Source organism: Camelus bactrianus, chromosome 25 (genome assembly GCF_048773025.1).
Source record: "Camelus bactrianus isolate YW-2024 breed Bactrian camel chromosome 25, ASM4877302v1, whole genome shotgun sequence".
Taxonomy (NCBI): domain Eukaryota; kingdom Metazoa; phylum Chordata; class Mammalia; order Artiodactyla; family Camelidae; genus Camelus; species Camelus bactrianus.
In genome coordinates, this window is record NC_133563.1 from 16951631 (window position 1) to 16976572 (window position 24942).

A 24942-nucleotide genomic window follows, 5' to 3' on the forward strand; every position below is an offset into this window, starting at 1 on the left:
GGTCTTATTTTTTTATCCATGCATTCTTTTGATTGGTCAATTCAACCCATTTACATTTAGGATAATTACTGATAAGTGAAGTTTACTAGTGCATTTTATCTTTTGTTTTCTTGTTGCTATAGATCATCATTTTTTTTATCCTTTTATTTTTATCTACCATGCTAGTTTGGTGGTTTTCTATGATTTTCTTAATTTCTTCTTTTTTATGTTTTGTGTCTCTGCTTTAGATTTGTGTTGTGGTTACCCTGAGATTGTATAAAATATCTCATAGATAAAATAAAAAGGACTATTTTAACTTCATTTGCCTATACAGTTCCAACCTTTTCCTCTTTTCGTTTTATCTCAAATTATTCCTTTATATATTGTAAGTTACCAAATTGAAGTAGCTATAGTTATTTTTACTACTTTTTCCTCTTTAACCTTCATGCTATAATTATTTAACAGTCTATTCTGATATAGAGCTGCAGTTTTCTAAATCTGTATGTTTATTACCCTACTCATAGTTTTGTGTACTTTTGCCTTTTCATTTCAAATAGAAGAGGTCCTTTCAATATTTCTTACAAGGCAGATCTACTGGTAATGAACTCTCTCAGCTTTTGTTTATCTGGTAAAGTCTTTATTTCTCCATATCTGAAAGGTGCTTTGCTGAATAGAGCAGTCTTGGCTAACAGTGTGGGAGCCCATGATTGGGTTAACAAATTATAACCAGACCCCAGCTGCTTGTCTCCTTAAAGGAGAACAAACGTGCTTAGTAACTGCCTTGCAAGCAGGTGCCTGTGCATCTACACTCAGGTCTCCTTGCGGTAAAGAGCAGAGACAATACCTTGCTTGCATAGTTGAAGTTTTAGATAGCACTCTGCTCCTTGCAAAGCAATGACCCAGGCCCTCAGCTATAAACGCTGGGTGTGCCTGCTGTTAGATCCCCAAAACAAGGAACTGGCTGGTCTGGTGGTCTGCTTTAACATATCTATAAGAATGTATCTTGTTCCCCTCTCCCCATGACTTCCCTAAAGATAAACAAAGCCTTTGTACTCATTGTGATTTCTACAATCTCGATCCCATTCTGTTTTTCTCTAAGTTCCTGCATTCCATCCTTTGATTGTACACAGTAAATGTCTGAGAGGCTCATGGAGTTGAGAGGCTCAACTGAGAGGCTCATGGAGTTGACTCCCGACTCCCTCTCCCTCTCTTGACTTTTTCCACAGAGTCTCGAGTAATTCATTCCATCTCCATGGGACTTCTGCTGGCCAGAACCCACATGACAGTTTATACCTTTTTAATATTTGAGGGTCTTTCCACTTTCTCCTGGCCTATGGAGTTTTTGCTGAGAATTCTGCTTATATCCTAGTGGGTGAATTGGCCCTTTCCACCCTCTGCCACCTTTGTCAGAGGTGTTGCCCAGTGCCCTAATAGTCACTGCTTATGCCTCTGGGATTGTCAGTGCCTTGCTACTGCTGGCATTGCCAACTGGTGCATAAGGATCGTGCATGCCTCCACTGCATTGAGGGTCTTTTTGGTCATTGGCTCCACCACTGTGGGAGGAGTGGTAGCTGGGTTTATGTGTCCCTCTGCTGTGTGTAGGGTTGTCAAGTTCATGGACATCACCCCTGTGGGGTGCAGGCTAGAGTCATGGGCACCTCCGTGGCTGGAGGGTTGGAGTCAGACTACACTGCCACTGCTGCCCAGGTTCCTATGGCCACAGGTGCCACTGTGGCTGGGAGACCAGAGTTGCGTGTGCTACCTTTCCTGATTCTACCAGGTTCCCTGGGGCTGTGGACTCAGCTGCCACTTCTGAGGGTCCAGGATCCCAGGCACTACTTCCCCTCTTGACCCAGTTATTCCTTCTCTATGTGTTCCAGTCCACCCACTGTAGAGGTACAGATTTGTGGAATTGTCCAGCATCCATGTGTGTTGGGCAGAAGCACCCTTGTTGAGTTATGATAATTTTACTGTAGATTGAAGGGGAGAGACACAGGAAGCAACTCATTCAGCCATGAGCTATCACTCCATCTACCTCATGCTTCTTAAAGACGAGTCTAGTATTCTATACTCTAGGTGGTTTCTTTTGTATTCTTTTCTAATACAGTTGTATAAGAAATGTATTTGCATTTGCATTTTCTATATGCCTGTAAAATCTAACAAATTTCAAATATAGTTATTGATCAAATAATGTTAATTTTATAAGTATTGCCAAAATATGTGCACAGAAATATTTTTCTTTATGTCATGTGTTACCCCTTCCACTTTCTTTCTCTGCAATCTGTCTAGACTTAATAAGTAAAAGACAAGAATATATTGCCATAGCACTGACGAGTTTCATAGGATAGAAAGAAAAGGAAGCAGTGGATGAAAAGGACTCTTCCTGCAACAGAGCATCACAAAGTATACCTACTTTCAACAATAAATAGATAATACAGATAGAAAATCATCAAGAAACATTGGAATTGAAACACACTTTTGACCAAATGGGTCTAACAGACATATATAGAACTTCCTATGTAACAGCAACAGAATACATATTCTTCATTTGCACACAGAACATTCTTCAGGATAGATTTTACAGTAGGTCAGACTGGCCTCCTGAAATTGCATTCATTGCAGGATGAATGTATTTTCTTTGTCACTTTGTTCTTACTTAAGCTTAACAAGTATATATTCACTGTCATTTTATTCTCTTTGTATTATTTAATGTGAAATAGTTCCATAATAGAACAAAGTGATCAGTTTTTCACCATATTTGCTTCAGATATTTTTTAAAAAGTTAAAACTATATATGACAACTCACCACAACAATCCTGTGTAATACAATTTTCCTCTTTTCTAAACTAGAGATAATATGAATTTTGTTGTTTTCCCCTATTAATATCTGTTTAATTCAAATATATATATTTACTCAATTATTTAGATGTTTTGTAATTTAGCAAATGATGTAACAAATGTTGCATACGTTTCATTTTGCTTTCCCCCCAGTGTGAAGATTTTGAGGTTATTGATAGTAGTCCAAGTAGCTCAAGTTCATTTATTTTTATCATGCGTGTAGTATTTTATGGTAGAAATGTACCAGAGCTTATTTGTGAGTTCTCCAGCTGATGAAACTTAAATTTCTTTTAGTGTTCTTGTTGTTGCAAACACTGGTTCAGTCTATATACTTGTCCCTGTTTCCTTGTGCATACGTCTGAGATATTCTCTAGGGTATTTCCATAGAAAGAGGATTCTCAAGTCATAGTGCATGAAAATTATGAAAAATTTAATATTATCAAATAGATTTCTAAATGTTTGTCAGAATTTGCATCTCATCTCACCAGTATGGAATACATTTCAGGATAACACATGTAATTACCAAGACTGATTAGTGTAAGAATCTCTAGTATTTCCCGACTTAATGAGGATGAATTGCAATTTTCTCATTTTAATTTGTGTTGTATATGTCACTGTGGTAGTTGAGAATCTTTTTATGCTTTATAGTTCATATGGTTTTCTGCTGTTAATTTTGAGTTTCAAAGTCTTTATCATTTTCAAACCATTCTGTCTTTTTCCTTTTGATTTTGGAATATATGTTTACTTACATATATGTGAATAGGATAGAAATTATATCTCTATAATATATCTGAAATATCTTCTCCCTTCTTGGGTTGTATTACCTTTTTATATGATTTCTTTTTTATGCAAAGGGTTAAATCTAAATTTAATTTTTTCAAACCACCCCCCCAACTTTTTCCCAGTTTGATTTATTTCCTGGTACAATTCAGTTAAACCTTTTAGAATTTACTATGAATAAGAATCTCTCCACGTTTACTCTTAAATATGCTCTGGAGTCACATCCAGATGAAAAAGCCTGTTGTAGAGTAAGGATGCAGTAACACAAGGAGCAAGTGATGGCTGGGGGGAAAGTAGGAAGAAGGTGGTGAATATAGGCAGGGATGGGGTATTTGAAAAGGGAGAAGAAAGTAGATGGTTGTAGCTAGTCATTTTGGTTTGTGATCTAGGAGGTGACCCACTGAGTGATTCACTGTCCTCAAATTCTAATAGGAGTTAGTTGTACTTATGGGTACTTAATCACAGTGCAATATACATTATACGCTCAGCTCACATATTAGCTCCTAGTCCAGGAGATATCTGAGATAACACTTGAAAAAGATTGTGTCAGCAGATTAGTGTTTATGTTATTAAAAATGACTTTGCTGAAATGATTGAACTGCAACCTGACCAAGTTTGTAGATAAAAATTTTCTGCTTATATCCAATCAATTCTCATTTTTTTCTTTCCTTGAGATATCACAATATTTTATATAAATATAATCCAAAAATATGCTTTCATCTTTCAACAATCTTGGTTAAAATTTAAAAATAGTACTCCTGTTGAAAAAGTTTGTAATCATTCTTGGACATACATCCTTTTAGAATTCAGGTATCTTTGTTTTGTTTCACAGAAAATATGAAAGAGAAAATTAAAGAATATTTACATTCTGGTGATCATAACATGATTACTGAAGGTACTGTTCCAAAATCAATATATAAATTAACTATCAAAAACGGGTACATTATTATTTAGACTATGCATGGATCACATGCAAAAATGAATTACAGCAAGTCAGGAACACAAGAAGAAAAAAAGGCACAAAGACTGTAAGTAGGAAATTGCCAACAGAGGAAGGCTGAACAACAAAGATAGAAAGAGGTGCTTAAACTACTAGTAAACAAAGCAATAAGAGAGAAACAATGAGATTCTACTTTAAACCATCAGGTGGGCAAAAATGAAAAAAATCAAGTAATATATCAAACGTAGAAAAGAGGGGCCTAGGCGTGTTCATGTACTCCTGAAGGAAGTATAAATTAAGCTATTCAAGAGTGTATCAAAATACTTTGAAATTTCTACAACAAAGAAAACACTCCTCTAAGTGTATAAACCAGATAAATATGTGCATACTTTGAAAAAGGAACTTGTATAAGATTGCTCCTTACATAGCACTTAGAGCTGAAAGCTGAGTGAAAATTAGTTGTCTATCCTTAAGAGCAAAGTAAATGTGAATAAAACACAGTGGAACACTATGGATCCCTTACAGAAATGTCTTTAGAGACAAAGGTCGATCTTACCAAAACTGTTGATTAGAAAAGGAATGAGATAATTTACTCAAATACATAAATTAAAAACAAGGACAGAAATTACATAATGTTTTCAAGAATAAGAATGAGGTAGTATAAGGAAGAAAATTATAAAATAATGTATGTCAACACAGGGACTGTAATTGAGACCATTAGTTGTTTTCCAGTATCTGTCCTAAACTTCCCCCTCAGTGAGAGAGCCCCAGATTTTGCCTAGGCACATTGCCTTTCAGTATTCAGTACATTAACAGCACTTAGCAAATATTTGTACCTGTGTACCTTAGTCTTGACACTAAGATATTTGCAGAAGACTTGTGTAGAACTTTTAAGAAATTCTGCACAATAGATACTGATTCACCTGGGAGGTGAGTACTTCAGCCCTTTTTTGTTTGTTTGTTTTTGTTTTTGCTTTGTTTTGTTTTTTAAGCAACTTAAAATCTGATCATGCCAGAAGAAGTAGCTATTTGTGTCATGATGCTACCTTGAGAATGGAGGTGATTCTCTTACCTCTTTGCACCCAAGGACCAAATTGGGGTATGGGGGTTGAAGAGGGAAGCAGTAGCTCTGTGGAGAGCATGGTGGTGTTAACTTAGGCACTCATTGATGGAGTTGCCAAACTGCTTAGTTATACCTAGTCTAATACCCAAACACAGGAAGAATGTCAGTGTGCCTGTTCTTGTCAGCAAATAAAAAATTCAAAGTAAACGTTTCATTCTAGCAAATCCCAGATCTTTAAGAAAAAAAATACTAATATAAAACTTTATTTTTAGATCAGAAGTCTTGAAAAGAAGCAAGAAAACCACAGGGGTAAGGGACAGGGCCAAGGTCCAAAGGAAAGTTTATTTTTAAATTAAGAACCATGCGCTGAGTACCTAACACTTCTGTCAAAACAAAGGCTTTGGAGTCTAAAAATATATATACCCACATGAATTATCAAATTTTCTCTAATCTTAATTGGTTAAATGAACAAATCCATGGATGGTTCCTTATGAGGACTTTGGATAACTTGGATAAAAGAAACATTGCTTTTTTCCTGTTCCTGAAATTAAACCAAACCTGTCCTTAAAAATATCCTTCACTATAGTATGTGACTCAAGTCAATTGTCTAAATGAAATGTGAGTCACATCACTCCACGTGGAATCTGAGACACTTCTAGTCAACTCTTGGCCTTTAAGAGTGTTAAGGAAATAGACATTTATAGTAAGGTTGTCCCAGGTACAATGATGGTCCTATTTTCCTTTATATACTATTTCAGATCACCACTCTTAAATTATTTTATTCTCTAGTCCTTCTTTAACTTGCTAGGTCAAGATACTTTTCGCAAGCTGGGATTGCATTTATACCCAATTAAGGAAATAATTCTTTCCCCACAATAAAAATTCTCTGTTAACTTACATCACCTACTATGTACTAACTTACTTCACCTACTAGGTACTACTTTCTTTCTGTCTTTCCTCTCAACTACCAGAATAAAATTGTCTACATTCTTTGTCTTCATTTCATGACTGCTCATCCCTCCTCAGCCTACCACATAATTTGGCTGCTGTCTTTGATCCTACATTGAATCAGCTTTCACAGAATGTGTCAAAATATATAGATCACCAAACTTAATGGACTCTAGTGCAGCCATTTACCTTTGCACCTAATTAAAATAAAATCTTTACATCAGAAATAGAAATCAGAAGTCGTCATTATGACTGTATAGTTGTGAAATTGAGGCTCAGAAATACTCAGATCCAAACATGATGAATCTCATTTCCATGATTCATTGAATCGTAAAGAACTAGGTACTGGAGTGAAGGAATATTGCAGATTTAGTTCAGGTCCTCAAAGGTACTTGGGGAAGTACCTTTGCGTCTTAACTGGGGAAGAATATATCCAGTATGGGATCACAATAAATCAGATGCAGCAGCAAAGAGGAGAGTGCATTAAATTATTTCTACCTACTTTGACCTCGCAGATTCAAATCTATTCCATTTATTGATCACCAATCTTCAAGGGACTCCTAGGTAAGGGTAGGAAACAGACAAGGAAGTGGAAAGTTAAGTTGAAACAGTTAAGCTTTGTAAATGTTTCATTTTTTAATGGAAGATAGATCTGAGGTTGTATTTACCTAATTAACTTTCTCTACTATTTTAATTTTGTTTTACTCTTTCATGTATTACTTTGCAATAGAAAATTCAGAATAATTTAAGAAAGGTTTCTTTTCTTCACGTTTTTAAAAATGTTTTTGGTACTGTGCTACAGCCCACCAGTATCTTGCATGAAATTCACATTTCAAAACAGTCTGGAAAATGAAGTTTCCAAAGTAGTCAAATTTATAAGAACAGAAAATAGGATGGTTGTCCGGGGCTGGGAGGCTGGAAAAAGGAGTTATTCAATGGTATACAGTTTCAGTTTTCAAGGTGAAAAAGTTCTGGAGATTTATTGCACAACAATGAACATACTTAATATTAGCTGTACATTTAAAAAGTAAGATAGTAAAAAAAAAATGCTCATTTTAAGGAAAGCTTTAATCTGACATGGAATCCACTGAACATGTTATTGATATAATAAATTGTATTAAAAGATGTCTGGATATGAAGCTACTTATATTTTATGAATACTAGTCTTTTTTTGTAATAAATAAAGGCTGTTGAAAGTAGATGTTTATCTGGGCCTAAAGACTGGAGCCAGAGTGTATAACTAAAAATTAAAAAAAAATTTTTAAAGATCTAGTGAACAGGCAGGAAGAAAGCCTCTCCCAAGGGAATATTGATACCTGAGACTCTCCTCTCCTGCACCTGCATAGTAGTCTTCTGCAGAGTAGCCTGTACGGTGTCAAGGGCTGGGTTTCTGAATTCACTGGGCCTTCTGTTCAAATCCTGCCATGCTGCTTTTTACCTTTATGATTTGGGACACCATGTTTAACCTTATGTCAAGAATGAGTTACTATGACTTACCTCAAGACAAGTTTTCAGGATTAGACAAAATATATGCCATTTGTCTCCATTTCCCCAGGACCTCACCCAGTTCATAGCATCTGGCAGATGTTTAACAGTGAAACAATGGTGAGTTTCCTTCTTCACTATAATACATAGCCCTATTACCAAAGCTGTTTTCTATTAACCCAGTTTATATCTATGTATAAGTCCTAACATTTCCCCTTCCTAACACTAATTGAAATTATGACTAAATAACTAAATCTATATGTGTTGTTTATTGTCTTTCTTCTAAAGTATAAGCTCTGTGAAGACAGAATCCATATCTGACTTCTATGAACTCTCTCCAATACCTATCGTGGTAGCTGGTTAGGTATGTGATATGCATATGTTAAATGATTAAATACAGAGTCCAGAGCTTGCTCTTGTGGAACTTCGATTTATATGGGGAAAATCAAAAGTGAGACAATATGACAGGCTGTGGCAGAAATGAACACAATTGAGTTACAGATGCCAGAGAAGACTTTCTGGAACATGTAAGCCACATACAAAGCCTTCAATTACGAGGTAGAATTAGCCAAGAAATAAGACTTTGAAAAGTGTCGTAAAGCTGAAGTTTAGACAGAGGGAATGGATCTATATAAAGGCTAGGTTTAATAATTTTGACTTTTTTCTTTAGACTCTGGAAATCCACTGAAGAAGTTTAAGCATTTAATACAAGTATTTAACAGTGTCTCATGTTAATACATTCCCTGCACTTATTTAAGTATAAATATCCGTAGCATTTAAGGATAATTAAGAATTTGCTAGTTGAATTTTTTAGATGAAAGAGTATAATGAGAAAGCGCTTCACACAGTGAATAGTCAAATGGGCATAAATCAGAAAGCATCACTATGTCTGGAGTAAGTGAAATTTTAATAAATACAATTTAAGCCTTTTGAATAATAAGGTATTTTAATGGAAAAAGATAGTGGTCTCTATAATGTATTAGAAAAGCAATAATCCGTATTTTTGTGTATAATTACCTACTACATATTCTGGCAAAATTAGTCTCTGAAAAAACACACTATGAGCAGGGGGTAGTTTACCAGCCTTTTCCACAGATAAAGTGATCATTTTTAATGACCTTCAGATTAATTTTATAAAATTCCATCCCCGTTAAACAGTCTTGTAATTCCTACTAGAGATTCCTCAGAGCTCTCTCCAGTGGGGTAAGGGAATGTTGTAGACTTTTACATCTGTGCTCATCAGGGATATTGGCCTGGAATTTTCTTGTGGTGTCCTAGTCTGGCTTTGGGATTAGAGTAATGATGGTCTTATTAAACTAGTTTGAAAGTGTACCTTCCTCTTCTGCTGTTTGGCAGATTTGGGAAGGATTGGTATTAGTTATTCTTTAAATGTTTGTGTAATTCACCAGTAAAGCCATCTGGTCTTGGGCTTTTCTTTGTTGAGAAGTTTTTGTTCACTGAGTCAGTTTCCTTTCTAGTAATTGGTCTGTTCAGGTTTTCTATTTGCTTTTGATTCAGTCTTGGTAGATTGTGTTTCTAGGAATTTGTCCATATCTTCTAGGTTGTTCAATTTGTTGGTGTATAATTGTTTGTAGGAGTCTCTTATGATCTTTTGTAATTTTGTGATAACAGTTGTAATGTCTCCTCTCATTTATAATTTTATTTATTAGAGTCCTCTCTCTTTTTCTCTTAGTAAATAGAGCTAAAATTTTCTTTCTTTTTTTTTTTTTAATCTTTTCAAAGAACCAGCTCTTAGTTTCATTGATCTTTTCTTCTTCTAACTTTAAGCTTAATTTATTCTTTTCTGGTTCATTGAGGAGTAAAGTTGGGTTTTTAATTTGAGCTTTCTTTTTTTTTTTTTTTTTAAATGTAGCTGTTTATCATTGTAACTTTCCCTTTTGGAATGCCTTTTGCTGCATCCCACAAGTTTTGCTATGTTTTGCTTCCTTTTTCATTTGTTTCAAGATTTTTTTAAATTTCTTTCTTTTTTCTTTTTCAGCCAATGGCTGTTCAGGAGCCTGTTGCTTAATTTTTACATATTTGTGAACTTTCCATATTTATTCTTGTAATTAATTTCTAGTTTTATACTAATGTGGTCAGAAAAGAGTCTTCATATAACTTCATTCTTTTTTTTTAAATTCTAATAACATATTTTATTTAACCCAAGATATCCAAAACATTTTTTTAATGTGTGATCAATATTAAAATTGAGATACTTTACATTTTTTCTGTGCTTGTAAATCTGATGTATATTTTATGCCTACAGCACATCTCAGTTTAGGCTAGCCACATTTCAAGCACTCAGTAGCCAAGTATGAGACAAGGCTTAGAAGAAATACCTATCTTACCTCTTCACTTGATTTCACTAGTATAATTGCATGTGACTTCATTCTTAAATTTATTAAGACTTATTTTGTCTAACATATGATCTACCCTGGAAAATGTTCCATGTTACTGCAGAAGAGTGCATATTCTGCTTTTGGATGGAATGATCTGTAAATGTCTGTTAGGTCCTCTGGTCTAACATGTCATTTAAGTCCAATGTTTCTTTATTGATTTTTCTGTCTGTATGATCTATCCACTGTTGAAAATGGAGTAGTGAAGTCTTCTGCTATTACTGCATTGCTGTCTTTTTCTCTCTTCAGATCTGCTAATACTTGATTTATATATTTATGTTTCTAAATTGGGTGCATAACTATTTACAAATGTTTTATCTTCTTGATGAATTGACCTCTTTATCATTATATAATGACTTTCTTTGTCTCTTTTTATGGGCTTTGGCTTAAAGTCTGTTTTGACTGATGTAAGTATAGCTACCTCTGCTTCCTTTAGTTCCGTTTGAATAGAATATTTTTTCCATCTTTTCACTTTCAGTATATGTATGTCCTTAAAACTAGAATGAGTCTCTAATAGGCAACACATATTTGGTACTGGTGTTCTGTTTTTAATGCATTCAGCTACCTATGTTGTTTGTTTGGATATTTCAGTTGATTTACATTTGAAGTAATTACTGGTAGGTATGGGCTACTATTGCTACTCAGTTTTTTCTGATAGATTTTAAATTTCTTGGTTTCTTTTTGCTCTCTTCTCTTGTGATAATTTTTTTACAGTGGTATACTTTGATTCCTTTCTCTTTATTTTTTGTGTATCTACTATAGGCTTTTGCTTTGTGGTTACCGTGAGGCTTACCTAAAACATCTTACATTTATTACAGTCTCTTTTAAATGGATAGCAATTTCAAACATACATAAAAATTCTATATTATACTCCCACCTCACATTCTGTTTCACAATTTATATCTTTTTCTCTTGTGCATCTATTAACAAATGATTGTAGTTATTTTAGTACTTTTATCTTTAACCTTTATACTAGAATTATAAGTGATTTATCCAAAACCATTATAATATTGAGTATTCTGAATTTAACGATGTATTTACCATTACCATTGTGTGTACAAGCTTTTCCCAGGGAGGTACTGGAGACTTGGAGCAGACTGGAGGGAGAAGGTGAGAGTCCAGGTCTTCCCAGATCTCTGGGGAGGTTTGCAGCCAACCCCATGAGACTGCAAAATTAGAAGCCTGGGCCTCAGTCAGCAGCTTTTAAAGTATGCACATTAACCCGTGTCAGGGAAAGACCGATGGAGATGGGTGTTTCTGTCTGCTTTGCACTGAGCCCTGGAGAGAGAGCAATGGCAAATGTTCACTTGCCCACTGACAACTGCTTCTTTGCTTGCTAGAGTCTTGTGGGTCTCATGGATGCCAGTCCCATTGGTTTTCAGAGCTAGGTATTTGGGGGAACCTGTTCCTCTGATAAGAGTATTAAAATTTGGGATGCTAGATATGAGGTCCAAATGCTTTGTTACTCAGGAAGAAGCTGAAAGTTGAGTTCGCTCCTGATTATATGACATTGTGCCATGGAAATGATTTAAGGTGGGAGTGTCTCAGCCTATCCTATCCATTTTAGTGGGTATTTTCTCATTTACTCCACATGTAGGAGTCAGTCATCCACCTTCTGGATATCTTTCAGAGGAAATTGCTCAGTGTGTTGTATGTTTGATGCGTCATTGCTCAGGACCTTCCTATGTTGCCATCTTGTCAACTCCCCCAAGCTTTAATTGATTAATATTACATGACTGTGTGATATATTCTGTTTTATAGATGACCATAATTTAACAGTTCATTAGATAAACAGTTAATTTGTCTTTTTTATCTATTGCAAGGAAGTTTCATATAGACATCATTGTCTATATCTCCTTGTACTCTTAACTGAGTTTATCTGTAGGATACTTTTCTGGAAATAGTTACTGTAAACCCGCTTTCATATTTTGATAGATGTAGTCAAATTTATGAATGCAAATTTTAGTACCTTAAATACTTTCACTGTATGGGAGTATTTGTTTCTCAGTACTCCTACCAATGCTGGGTATATCAGTTAACATTTGCTATTTACTGAATCATCAAAAATGTTATGGCTTAGAACAACCATTTATTTAGATCACAGTTTTAGAAGTTGGCACTTTGAGCCAGGCTCAAAGGGATAGTTTCTCTAGTAATCCCCAGTGCATAGAGCACTTTACCAGCCTCTTGCTTGTGTTCGTGTTTGCTACCATCCCATCAATCAAACAAGTCACACAGTCAGTTCCATACTCAGCAGGGGAAGAAATATTTTAACAGGAGAAACTGAAAATTCATAGACTCCACCTTTGGATAGAAGAAGCTGCGAATTTACGTTGCAACATGGGTATTAGACAGGGACAGGAAGAATCTGTGGCTGTTTTTGCAGTCTACAACATTAATTACATTAATAAAAAGATAACACTGTATTAGTCATTATCTAAGGACTTTAAATTTAGTTTTCACAGTAACCCTAAGAGGGAATGACAGCACTACTGTCTATTTTATAGATGGGTAACTGAGGCAGAAAGAGAATAAATAACTTGCCCAAGATTATTTAATTTCTTGCAAAGGAACTCTCATCCCCACACTTAAACTAAAATGCCATAGAGTATTGATGTTATGTAATTTGTGTGGTTTTAAGATGCAAAGATATTTACCAGTATTTTCTTTTCATATATGTATGTATGCATATTTAAAATTTTTAAAAATCTGTATCTTCAGCACCATCCTCAAGCTCCTGTACTCCATCTGATAAACTCATTCAGATGTCAGAAATCACCTCAATTTTTAAATCTTCTAAAAAGCCTACCCTGGCTTTTCCATTTCCACAGTGTTATTTCTTACCTTAAACTTACATCTATTCTCACATTAATCATTTGCATATTACATTTTTCCTTCATTTATTCTCTTGGATAATCTTCCTTTAAGGCCTAGCTTTAGGAGCCCAATAAAGCACTAAAGCTTTTCTGTTGCTGTTGAATGAAAGAAAATGCTTGCCCTTGAGAAGCTCATTGACAATTTGTGATAACAGGTATGTAAGCATTTATACATTTTACCTACTTGTTATTCCGGGCTCCCACATTTCCCTTGCCAATCTTTCTGAAACTTCTCTTAGACTAATCTCTTCTTCCAGGTGTTCCCATGGGATGTTACTTAAACACTTACCATAATACTTATTATATCTTCGGACATGTCTCTAGACTCCTTATTCTCTAGCACATAGCAGACAACAACAGAGAAGAAACAAAGCTATCTTCCCTTTACCAAAAAGTCTAAGTTTCCTTAGGATCTCTTTAATTACTATTAAAAAAAAAACCTGTACATTTTTAATATTATATAAAGTTTCAAAATAACAAAATAGTATGACCGGCTCAGTTTCTCTTGTACCAAGTCTTCCTGAACATGTCACCAGATTAATCACTCACAACATGTATTTTTGTTTCTCACCCCTTAATATCAGCTCACGTTGTGGAACCCAAGTTTGTGTACCTGATGCATAGTGAGGCCAAACAAACAGAAGTTCAGAGCAGAGACAGGTTTATTACATGGGGAGGTGCCAGTCTGGGAGATTGGAGACCCAGACTCATCTCAAATCCATCTTCCTGACTGGCCAGGGTGTAAGATTCTTAAAGACAAAAGAGAAAATGGGAGGAAGTCTCTGTGATCCCAGCTTCCCAGTAAGATTTCAGCTACAGACTTTTGGCACTACCTTGTGACCTCCTTTGACCCCGGCGGTTATGATTATTCTGTATTTTCCTGCAAAACAGGCTGTTAAATGATGATCTGGTGATCTTCCAACTTCCCTCTTGAAGAGAGTAAAAGCACTAGTTGAGGCATTCTACCATTTGTTTAGGGCTTACCTGATGGTTCAGGAGTTTCAGTTCTCAGTTGACTCTTGAGATAGCATAAATTTTCAAGTCGACTTGGGGCCAGCTGATTGAAGCCACAGGACATTATCTCAACCAATAAACCAAGGTATTGGTTTAAGCTAACAATTATGGAAAAGATTATGATGGGCTAACTTTTCCTTTGTTTCTCATTCCCTCACTTCACTAATTAGTAACGGCTTGAATCTGCCCAGGGAATTCAGGGGAGGTCTCGGAGATGAAAACCTTTTTCTACAAGCAAGAAACTGGGGACTTTTGTACCCTGGAGGGCCCCACAGAGTCTTGGCTCAGTTTCCCTCACAGGATTCCTTGCTTCTCTTTGGGCGTACTCCCAGCCGTTAGGATGCCTAATTCACATGGACTCCAAACTCTAAGGATCATGTAAGAGTTGTTGCCTGCTTGTTTGTCTGTTTATTCAGAACATGGTTTTTCTCTAGAAACTGAGATGAGTACCTTATATCTCTGAGGTTATTTTAGAACTGGGCCTGGTAGGAAAATAGGTTCTAAAATTCAAATCCTCTGCCAGCTGCTCAGTGCTGCAGAGCTACGTCGTGACCTTTCAGTCTGGATGTCCTCTGCTTCCTTGCAGGTCTGAGGATAGATGGAACAGCCAGTTCTCCTCACAGGAACCCAATCTCCTGAAATTTCCCCAAACATTCCAGGAAGCCAAAAAACAATGCAGAGCCAGACCAGTAAGGTGGGGTTGGTGGCAACCATAAGACTCTCACGGCTTCCCTGGGGCAGATGGAGTGGGAGACAGGTACCCTCTGCCTCACCCACATCCGCAGCTCTGGAGTTTTCTTTTGTTCCCTAGTACTCGCTTTCCTTCTGCTCAGCTCCAAGTACTCAGTAACTGTCATCAGCTAGATGACTAAATCGAGCTTCTAAGATCTGATCTTTGGGGAACTAAAGCCCTGTTTCTTGTTCTCTTTGAAAAGGCTTCCAGAAAAGCTCTGATACTTTGGGCCAACTACTAACCCAACTGTAGGGTCTGAATACCACCATCACAAAGCTAATTGGAATGCCCTATCTGATATTTGTAAAACAAAATCCATGAGTGAAAAAAAAGAAAAAATCAAAAGCAGGCATGAATGAGGAGTCTGAATTTAAAAAGAGATGGCTGTAACAATGGTCTCAGATGCTAGTATGTCTGAGATAATAATTAGAGGCCACTATGTTTCAAATAAAAGTTCATAGTTGTACTAAGGCAAGTATTTAAAGGATCAATATGTAACTTCATTATTTCAAAAAACTTTACACTTCAAAGTTTTAAGTTCATGGCAGAATGTGTGAGATACTAAGAAATAGAGAAGATTGGGCTACAAAGTTTATGAAGCAAAGACATTTATTAATTGGGATTTACACATCAGTGAGGAGAGAGACCTGATTAAGAAGATAAGTAGATTTAGAATATTAGGGCTAGAGACCACTGTGTAATGGTAGCATGATTCCTGGGGTGCCCTGGACTTCAGGTATGTTTATAAAGATTCTTGTAAATCTGAAACAGATGTTTGTGCATGAAAAGGAACATCCAAAGCTATTTTTCCATTGTTGAATGTTCAGTTTATTAAATTAACATGTTTCATTGAACCACACTTTGAAAGCCAGTTTTCTCTTGAGCATTTAAACATTGACTATGTATTTGATGAATTAAATCTCATCAAACATTTTAAACTGCAGTTATAAATTGAAATATCTAATAGGGTTATGAATGGTAGTTTTCATGTTGTCTCATAATTGCAGAGAAGGGCCTTGTGACTGAAAATAAATGGGCATGCAGCACCCCATATGCTAAAGATAACTACTAAAAATGAACCCAGCAGACAAGTCACATCAGGACTTACTAGTTTTTCACATGCTGCTACCATTACTAATTTTCTAGGTTTCCACAAAGAAAAGTAGGAGTTTAAGGAAAAGTCCTAGACACAGGGATTCATCTTTCTAGAGAAAAAACAGTTTGAATTTTCTCTTTCCTGAGATGGGGCTGTACAGGAGCATTGCCTCTCCCCACTACTGGAGAAGTAAGCGAGAAAGGAGCTTTAGATTCATCATTATCCCTGCTGAGGTAGAATGCCTAGAACATGGGAGAAACGGATATTGTCTTCAACATTCTTATTCCCCTCCTGTTTCCCTAGACTTCACTTCATCAGTCATCCTCATTCTGCCTTCAACACTGCCTCTCTATCAGTTTCCTAATTTTGTGTTTATGAATACGCTCAAATGTTTCCCATAGTAAAACACACTTCCTCCCTGTGTCTTCCTTTAGCTATTGACCTCGCTCACTGATGGCCTTCTTACCTAAGTTACTCGAAGGATTATATCCTGACTTCATTTACACTACGTACGTTGACTGCACTCTCTAGTGACTCACTCTGATGTCTGTAGCCTTATTAACACCACCATTAGTAGTTTTTTTCTCATCAACTTTACACACATTAGTCATCTCTTTTCAATATATTCTTCAAAATATTGGCTTAAATCAAGTTTGTCGTAAACTTTCCCTCCCTCTTTAGAATCATTAAACCATGCTATAATAGTATATGGTTTTTTGTTATCATTATGAGCTGAAAAATAGATATAACAGTAATTCTCACAAAAAATTATTGGGCCTAAATACTCTTATTCCTCAGAATAGTTCAGCTTGCAATTTTCCAAAGGGGTTTGAATGGGTATCCAGCAAGCAACTTGGCTTGTAATAATGTGCATAGCAAAATAATTTCCCCTTGAAAATATGGAATGTGTTTCATATTTTTGCCCATTCTGAGCTAATTATATATGTAAGTTAGATTTAGGTAATTGTTTGGTAAAGACTAATGCCAACTATTCAAAAGAATTAGACTATTAAGAATAATTATAAGGCAATAACTGTTTCCTGGGGCCTTCTACTGTTGTTGTGATCAGATATTTAAACATAGTTATTTAATTTCAAGTGAGAAAATTCTTGAAAAATGCTAATTTTATCCAACAAAACTAGAGTAGCTATGGCAATGCCTTATATTGTTAAAACATAATAGTTAAAAACCTTGTCACATACGTTCCTGCATTTGATTATCCTATCTTTAGGATTATTCTTAAATAGTATCTTCATTTTACAAATGGATGGATTAAAGTTTCAAAGTAAAATTTTTGCTGTATTTTGTAATTAAAGTGGCTGATTTGCATTTCCCTGATAATTAGTATGTGAGTATGTTTTCATATCCCTGTTGGCCATTTGTATGTAATCTTTGGAGAAATGTTTATTAACCTCATTGCCTATTTTTAATTGGGTTATTGTTTTCTTGCTATTGAGTTGCAGGAGTACTTGTATATTTTGAAAATTAATTCCTTATCAGATAAATAGTTGGAAAATATTTTTGCCCATTCTTGCAGGTTCCCTTTTCACTCTGTTGGTTATTTTCTTTGCTGTGCAGAAGCTTAGTTTGATGCAGTCCCACTTTTAATTTTTGCTTTTGTTGCCTGTGTTGTTATTGTCATATCCAGGCATTCATTACTACCTAGATTAATATCATAAAGATTTCCCTCTGTTTTCTTCTAGAGATTTATAGATTTAGGTCTTAGATTTAAATCTTTAATCCATTTTGAGTTTATTTTTTGTTTGTGGTGTAGGATATGGTTCAATTTTTATTATTTTCCATGTGGATATACAGTTTTCCCAGCACCGTTTGTTGAAGAAACTATCCTTTCCCTAGTATATATTTTTGACATCCTTGATGAAGATCAGTTGACTGTATCTACGTGGTTTTATTTCTGAGCTGTCTATTCTGTTCTGTTAGTCAATATGTCTGTTTTAAAGCAAGACTAAACTGTTTTGATTACTGTCGCTTTGTAATATATTTTAAATAAGGAACTATGATGCTTCCAGGTGTATTCTTCTTTCTCAAGATTACTTTAGCTATTTGGGATCTTTTGTGTTTCCAAATGATTTTCAGGATTTTTTAAACAGTTCAAAAAAATGGAATGTTGATAAGGAATTCATTAAATCTTTAGATTATTTTAGGTACTGTGGACATTTTAAACAATATTAAGTCTTCCAATCCATGAACATCTTTAATTTCTTTCATGAAAGCATTTGGTTTTCTGTGTACTAGTCTTTGATGTCTTTGCTTAAGTTTATTTCTAAATAATTTCTTCTTTGTGATGCTATTTTAAATGGGGCTGTTTTGTTAATTTCTTTTTCAAGTAGTTAATTGTTAATGTATACAAATGCAAGAGTTTTGTATGTTGATTTTCTATCCTGCAATTTTACTGGACTGTTGATTAGTACTAATAGTTTTTTGTTGTTTGTTTTGGGTAGTGTATTTAGGATTTTCTATATGTAAGATCATATCCTCTATGAACAGAAATAATTAAAAGGCATCCAAATCAAGTAGGATGAAATTTATTTCTTTTTCTTGCCTAATTGCTCTGTCTAGAACTTCTAGCACTAAAAGGAAGTGGTAAGAGTGGGCATTTCTATCTTCTTGATCTTAAAGGAAAAGGCTTCAATTTTTCACTGTTAAATATGATTTTAGCTGTGGATTTATTATATGTGGCCTTTATTATGTTAAGGTACATTTTTTTCTATACCTAGTTCTGAGAATTTTTATCGTGAAAAGATGTTGAAATTTGTCAAGTATTCTTTCTGAATCTTTTGAGATGATCAAATGATATTTTTATTTTTCATTCTGTTAATATGATTTATTGATATGCATGTTGCTTTGCATATCTTCAACCAGCCTTGCACCCAAAGGATAAATCATACTTGGTCAGGGTGAATGATCCCCTTAATGTGCAGTTAAATTTGGTTTGCTAGTATTTTGCTGAAGATTTTTACATCTAAGCTCTCAGGAATATTGTCCTGTAGTTTCCTTCCTTGCAGTGTTTTTTTGTTTGTTTGTTTTTGTTTTTGTTTTTGTTTGGCTCTGATAAGAAGGTAATGGTCCTAGAAGTTTGGAAGTACTACCTCCCTTTCAACTTTTGAAAGAGTTTAAAACAGTTTGGTGTTAATAGTGCTTCACACCTATTAGGATGGCTATTATTAACAAATTATATGTGCTGACAAGGATGGCTTATATATTGTTACTGGGAATGTAAAATGGTGCAGCCATTATTTAAAAAAAAAAGTATGGAGGGTCCCAAAAGATTAAAAATCGAATTACCATATTATCCAGCCATATCAGTTTTGGGTATATATCCAAAAGTATAAAAATCAGGATCTTGAGGAGATATCTGTACTCTCGTGTTCATTATAGCATTATTCATAATAGCCAAGAAATGGGAACATCTTAAATGCCTTTTGACAAGTAAATGGATAAAGAAATTATGGTATACACATATAATGGAATATTATTAAATCTTAAAGATGGAAATCCTACCATGTGCAAAACCGTGGATGAACCTGGAGGTCATTATGCTTGGTGAAATAAACCAGGTGCAAATAACAAATACTCATGATTTCACTTACACAGTGCAATTAATATAATCAAACTCATAGAAAGAGAGTAGAATGGTGGTTACTAGGGGTCTGGGGGAGAAGGAAACACATTTGCTATTCAGTAGATACAAAGTTTCAGTTACAGGAGATGAATAAGTTCTAGAAATGTGCTGTACAATATTGTGCCTTGGATTAGTACTGTATTGTGTAACTAAAATTTTTATTGAAAGTATACCTCATGTTAAGCATTCTTACTACAATAACATAAAAAGTGGCTGATGAAATTCAAAGCCAAGTTCGTGGAATCTAAATTTAAGGCTTTCTTGAATTGATGCTGCAATTCAGTATATATTAGGGTTAAGGTCTAGTGGTTGATGTAATCATATATATCAGATCACATCATATTATCATTTTGTCCTATAAAATGTTAGTCTTTTTTTTTCTTCTTCATTTTCTTTTAACTACACACCTTACTTTCACTCCCCACTCTCCTCCACAGGCAACCCCTCAAAACCTTTTGTTATTTTTCTATGTTTTCTTGTAAAAATAAATATTTTTTCTGCATGTATTTTTATTTTATGTTAGCAATAGTGTTTCATCTATTTCAAACTTTATTTTGCTTTTTCCAACAATTCATCTGTTGTTAAGATGTATCCTTATTTCTATGTGCAAATATAATCCACTGTTTCCAAATGCAGAATTGTGCATATACTTCATATCATTATCCATTCTTTCAGCAGTGCACACCCTCCAATTTTCCTACCACTACGAAAAATAGGCTACACTGAACATCCTTGCATACATTCACTACAAATCTGTTTGAGCTTTTTGGGGGAATATATATCTAAGAACATCACTGCTGGTCATAGGTTATGCATATACTGTTGGCACTAAAAATAGCTTATTATAAAATGACTATATTAGTCTCTACTCCTAGCAGAAGGGCAGGAAGTTGCTGTAGATTCCCACCAATGTCCAGTCTTGGTAAGCATTTCCTTACACATACGTATGCCCATACAGTTCAAATTTAGGATATAACTTCTTTGTGAATAAGGAAACAAAAGACCATGACTTAGTAGGTCATTTTAGCTATATGTGTGTACACATATATAGCTAAACACATACAGCTAAACCACAAGAAAAATTAAATACTGACATTATATTTAGTGTATGACATACCTTGTCTCTATCTGGTTTCTAGTTGAGAAAGGGACTAGACTTTTTACACATAGTTAAATTGGATCAAAACTTCAGCTACATTAGCAATTGGCAGGTGGCCAATAATCCTCTCTCCTAATACCTCCAAAACAGGGCTTTTGGAAAAGTGTATTGGAGATACTTATTTTAATGCAAGGCAGTTCTCGGCACTTCACACCCTTCACATAACACTTCACATCAACTTCATCAGGATTCTAAAAACATTTCATAGGTGAGGGAGCAGGAAAGAGAGAGATGGTTGGATTTTACCTCCCCTACCCCTCTACCACACATACACAGCATTTACAACACACATACTCAAATACCATGATCACATAGTCTTAATGGAGCTGGCAGGTGGAGGAGCAGAGAAAAGATTATCCAGAGCTCAGGCAGGTGAGCTTTAAGATGATATGGCATTCATTTAATAATTCATTGAAGAATTAATCAAATATTAATTGAGGCTCAATCTTGTGCCAGAAATGCTAGTCTAGATTCTAGACATTAAGCAGTGAATGAAATAGACAAAATTTCCACCATCAAAGACATATTCTGGCAGGAGTATATAGACAATAAACAATTACAGTGTTTATATGTAGCTAACTATAAAGATACAGATTTACATATATGTATGTACACACAAAGATACTATATATACAGGTATATACACATATACATAAATGTGTATATGAATCTCTTCTAAAGAGATGTTATCTATACATATATAGATAAGTATATAGATATGTGTATCTCTTTGTAAGAGGCATATATATGTACCTGTGTACATATATATGTATATTTACATATATATAAATGCATATACACACATAGGTATATAATGTATGATGTAATGCCAAGTAGTAATAAGTATTACAATTAATAAGGCTAAAAAAGATAAAGATGGATGGGGTGAAATGGATCTGATCTTAGATTGGATTGTAGAGAGAGAAAATATGAGCAAAAATTTCAAAGCAAGGAAGTGATCATGCAGAATCTGGATCTAAAATGTTCCAGAAAAATACAGTAAAGGGAAATCCCTTAAAGAGATGTAATATGTGAAATGTTCCACAGAAACAGTGAGACCAGTGATGCTAGAGTACAATGAGAGTAGAAGGGCATGCCATGCTAGGGAGTTTGATAAAGGAGGCCACTGACGAGCTTTGAGAAGGAAAGTAACATCAGTTTATACTTTATAACAATCACCCTGTGATATGAAAAATAGAGTCTTGGTTGGTAAAATAGAAGCATAGAAACACTCAGGAAATCATTAAGGCTTCAAGTGAATCATGATGTTTGACTTGAATCACTGATAGTGTTGGAGATAATAGTTTGAATTTGGGATACATTGGGAAGGCAGCACCATTGTGATTCCCTGATGAATTGTAAATGAGGTAAAAGAGCAAAGAGAAGTTAAGAATCAATGTAGGCTTTTGGGCAGAGGAACTGTAAGAGTGGAGTGTCATTTGCTAAAATGAAAACACCGACTTAGACAAGGATTAAGGGAAGGAAATCATTCATTTGAATTTTTTATGCTGCTTTTGAGAAGCCTGTTACACATCCAAGTCAAAGAATTTCCTATAGGCAGTTGACTGTATAATTTTAAAATGTGAGTCTGAAGATACTAGTTTGAAAGTTATTAGGAAATAACTGGTTTTTTTTTAAATTGTAGACTAGGAGTGAGTATAACAGTGTAGATAAGAGAAGTCCAAGGATTGATTGAGCCTTAACACCAAATTCAGAGGTTGTAGCATTTAAGAGGCTCCACCAAGGACACTGAGACACCAAAGTGAGGTAGAAGAAAATGTGGAAGAGAATGATGTTCCAAAAGCTAAGTAAATTAAGTATTTAAGTAGGAAGGAGTGAACAACTTTGTAAGGGGCTGATGATAAAACAGAAAAGTGGGAATATGCCATTGCATTTGGCAACTGGAATATGCTGATCACCTTCAATTACGGTTTCAGGAGAGTGGTAGGGATGAAAGTCTGAAGCACATGGGTTCCAGTCACAGTAGGACATAGGAAAGCAGAGAAGGCATATAGACATTTCTTTCTTTTGCTCTATAAAGGGCACAGAAATGGAATGGTAGTTGGATTTGGGACGGAGGAGATTTGTTGTTGTTGTTGTTTACTGTTTTTGTTATTTCTATGAAGTGAGAAATATTTCCTCTTGTTTATTTGATGAGAATGATCCAGTTAGAGAAAACTGAGTAAATAGAAGAGAAAGAGAAAAAATTGTAGCAAGTACTTTATAAGAGTTGAAGAGAAATGTAATTAAATTCATTGTAGGTGCCAATATTTTCACATTCGCCTATATCACACCCTTTTGTGTTTTAATTCCTTCTCCCAGAGGGGCAGATAATTTTCCCTGCCTCTTAAATTTGTTTGGCCCTGTGACTTGCTTTGACCTGTAAAATGGGGCAGTAGTGGTAGTGTGACCAGCTAGCTCGAAAGGCATTCTGTGTTTCTACTTGTTCTTCTGAACCTCTGTTACCACCCAGAGAAGAAGTGTCCTTGGGGAGCTATACTGTGCATTAGATCTCTGGGACTTACTAACTTGTTGATAGTGTGTGCCTTAAACATCTCTGTCCCCCACCTCCTAGCTTCTGGTAACCACCCTTTTTTCCCGTTTCTGTGATTTTGGTTTTTGTAGATTCTACATATAAGTGATATCACACAGCATCTGTCTTCCTCTGCCTGACTTACTTCACTTAGCGTGTCCTCAAGGTCCATCCATGTTGTTGTGAATGGCAGGATGTCCTTCTTTCTTGTGGGTGAATTATACATATAATACATACAATATAACACTTCCCATCTTTATCTGTTCATCCATTGACAGGCATTTAGGTTGTTTCCGTATCTTGGCTATTGTGAATAGTGCAGCAGTGAACATGGCAGTGCATATATCTCTTTGATAACCTGGTTTTATTTCTTTTGGGTGCATACCGAGAAGTGGAATTGCTGAATCATATGGTAGATCTGTTTTTAATTTTTGAGGAAACTCCGTACTTTCCATAATGACAGAATCAATTTGTGTTTCCATCAATAGTGTACAAGTGTTCCTTTTTCTCAGTATCCTCACCAGAACTTATCTTTTGTTTTCTTGATGATAGCCATTCTAACAGGTGTGAGGTGATATCTCATTGTGCTTTTGATATTTTCCTGATGGTTAGTGATGTTGAACATCATTGTATGTACCTATTGACCATTTGGATCTTTTTTTGGCGAAATGTCTATCAAGTTCCTCTGCTCATTTTTAATCAGTTTTTTGGGTTTATGTTGTTATTGAGTTATGAGTTCTTTATTTTGGATATTAATCCCTTATGTGATACCAGTTTTGCAAAAATTCTCTTCTATTTGTAGGTTGCCTTTTCATTTTGTTCATTGTTTCTTTTGTTGCACAGAAACTTAAGTTTTCTGTAGTCTCACTATGATTTTTGTTTTTGTTGCTTGTGCTTTTGATGTCTATATCCAAAAATATATTGTTAAGACCAATGATGACAGGATTCTTCAGTGTATTTTCTTCCAAGAGTTTTTTGGTATCATATCTTATGTTTGTCTCTGACCCATTTTAAGTTAATTTTTCTAAGTGGTGTAAGATAGGGGTCCAGTTTTATTTTTCTGCAGGTGTTTATCCAATTTACCCAGCTTGAAGCAACTATTTTTTTTATAAACCCATTGGGTGCTCTTGACTGGGTGTGGGGTATGACCAGGCAGTTGGAAGCAGAGGAGCATAGAGAACAAGGTCATTAAGTGTAAAAGGGAAGCCAGAATTGATTAAGCAAGAATTTATTAATCATTATGGAGAGAAAAAGAATGAGAACACACTGGTGAGTAAAATCTTAAAACTCTTCAATGAATAGGGAAAAGTGATCAGGTTTACAAATAACTGGGAAAGGAGAGGTAGTTAATCATATAAAATAGGAGGTATGTTTCTAAGTGGTTGGGGTTTAGAGGAAGAAGAAAGGATAACGGTCTGGCAGTGGCCAGAAGTGGTACTTGGGTTGTTAAGAGGTCAGC